The sequence below is a fragment of the Colossoma macropomum genome, unplaced genomic scaffold, assembly GCF_904425465.1.
Source record: "Colossoma macropomum unplaced genomic scaffold, Colossoma_macropomum, whole genome shotgun sequence".
NCBI lineage: Eukaryota > Metazoa > Chordata > Actinopteri > Characiformes > Serrasalmidae > Colossoma > Colossoma macropomum.
The window spans coordinates 21,094,178-21,096,677 of NW_023494797.1; the positions used below are offsets into that span (position 1 = coordinate 21,094,178).

Consider the following 2,500-nt stretch of genomic DNA (forward strand, 5'->3'; position numbering starts at 1 on the left):
TTCAGTGGTCAGGACCCCCATGGACCCTCACAGAGCAGGTATTATTTGGGTGGTGGGTCATTCTCAGCACTGCAGTAACACTGACATGGTGGTGGTGTTGCGCTGGTGCAAGTGGATCAGACACAGCAGTGCTGCTGGAGCCCAGTCATTCCAGAGTGGGTGTGCCCACAGCAATAGCCCCGCCCACTTTACTCTGATAGGCTGTTTAGTTTTGATCAGATATACAGTCTTACATATATTAATTATTTCGTACATTATTGTTTTTATTCTGTATTGATACTGTACTAAAATCACTACAAGCTCATTGATTATTTTAACAAAAGATGTTAAAATATGCGCATTATTTTTAATAGTCCAGAGCTTTTTAAAGAGTCTAACGTTCTTTATTGGAGGGGAAAAATAAACAGGAAGCTTTATAAAAGCACTATTTGGCAAAAAGAAAATGTTTTATTTATGTAGCACCTTTCTTGTATCCAAGGTCACTTTACAAAAATGAAATGATAAAATTCACTGTCTGTCTAAGAATAAAGAACAGCAGAGACACAAACAAATACAATAATTATGTAAAAGTGCTAACAATCATAAAGTAACTGACTGCAAAAACAACACACAGCAGCACAGTGCAAATGTGTACGTTGTGTTTTTATATATTCGTATGTAGGGCTGGGCAATTCATTGAAAAGTATTTGGATTTTTTTTTTATTCTGTTAATCCTTTCCCCACACTGTGTTCATCTACTGTCCCTCTAAAAACTTACTACCACGCATGTAGTCATGAGACTCCGCCATGTCCAGTCTGTGACATGGAAGCTCACATCGCAGGTAAAAGTGGCCCAAATCTGATTTTCTCACCAAATAAATTTTTTTTGTTTGGCTGTTCAGATTATCTTTTAAATCTGATCTGTATGGGTCATCAGTCTGAACAGATCAGCTCCTAAACTGACCTGCATGCACTAAAGAACAGAGCGTCACGCTGCTTCACGGCTCATCCAGAGGTAAACAATCACGACCGCCAATGAACGCCAGTCGCTCCCGGAGGATCAGCTTCATCTTCACCAGCATCACAGGAGCCATCATGAAGCTTCACTGACTGACAGCTGGGCTCATCACCCAGAATGTGTTGGAGCCGTAAAAAGGGCGCGGTCACTTCTTTGGTTCACGTCCTCTGATTCTTTAAACTTCACTTTCAGACTTTTAACTGTTCTTTGACGCTGCAGCCTCGTTCTCCTGCGGCCGCGTTCGGACATTTCTTTAGAAACCTCTTCGAACACGGAGGGTTTTGATCTATTTTTGTACGGAAATATCACCCCAAATGTTTGAGTCTCAGCAACGCGAAATCATGACGAATGTGGAGTTGGATTGACGTAAAAGCCGCGTGAATTCCGATCTGGCTATTGAGATGATTTACATTAAGATATGCAGAGAATATTTACAGTACAGACCTTGCAGTGAACTGTGAAGGCAAAAAACCAAACTATAAAAAAACAAAAAACAAAATAATCGTTCATTAATCGTAATCGAGGTAAAAGATTCAGTTGATCGTGATACTGATTTGAGGTCATATCGCCCAGCACTATTCATATCCTTGTATATTTATATGTAGCAGTACTGCAGACAGTTTTAATACTTACTGAAGTTCGTTAGTTTGGAATCACTTGCTGTCTTATTTATTATGTCATTTAGTCTATGTATGATAATTTGCGCAGTATTGATGTAAATATCATAAAATGTTTGCCAGAATGTAGTTTTAGAATGTTTATTCAAAATTCCTAGAATTCTTTGACCAAGAAGTGAATAAAATAATAATATACTATATTTATCTGTTTGATTTGTGTTGAAATTGATCTCCACTTTTTAAATATGAAGAATTCTGGAGGTTAAATTTTATTAGAACTTCATTCTGGATGTTCCACAGCTTTCTCAGACATTTTAGCACCTTCTACAGCTCTGTTCATCATTCTGCACTCAACAGTTTAGTTTACAGCTTCATAATTATCTGACACACCTGTGAAGTTGTTCTGATTATAATCTATGCATTAATGTGCAGCTTCACTGGTTTTATATTATTGAAAACACTGATTCCAATTAGGGCTGAAAGATTAATCAGTTTTATCTCGAAATTGCAATTTAAGACGCAAGAGCTGCAATTTTTTTTTTTTAGTTTTAGCCCACACTCTTAAAAAAGATAATTCTTTAGTAAAGACAGTGGTTCTACATAGAACCATGAGCAGTAAAAGACCCATTTGCATGCTTAAATGGTTCTCTGCATGGTGAAACAGTTCTTCAGATTGATGGAAAATGTGCTGTATATGGTTCTATATAGCACCAAAAAGGGTCCTGCTATTGTTACAATGTCAAGCTTGCTAACAATAGAACATTTTGGTTCTATGTAGAACCCTTTTTCAAAATGATGCTTTGTAGAACCATATATAACACATTCTCCATCAATGGGAAGAACGATTTCACCATGCAAAGAACTTCATAAGCATGCAAATGGGTCT

At 37.3% G+C, this 2,500-nt stretch overlaps 1 protein-coding gene across 1 annotated transcript in view; it reads left to right on the forward strand.

The window, feature by feature from the left end:
- The window catches only part of shcbp1 (SHC SH2-domain binding protein 1), a 49,360-nt gene that overhangs the window by 22,309 nt on the left and 24,551 nt on the right, over positions 1-2,500 (forward strand). The window lies entirely within an intron of this gene.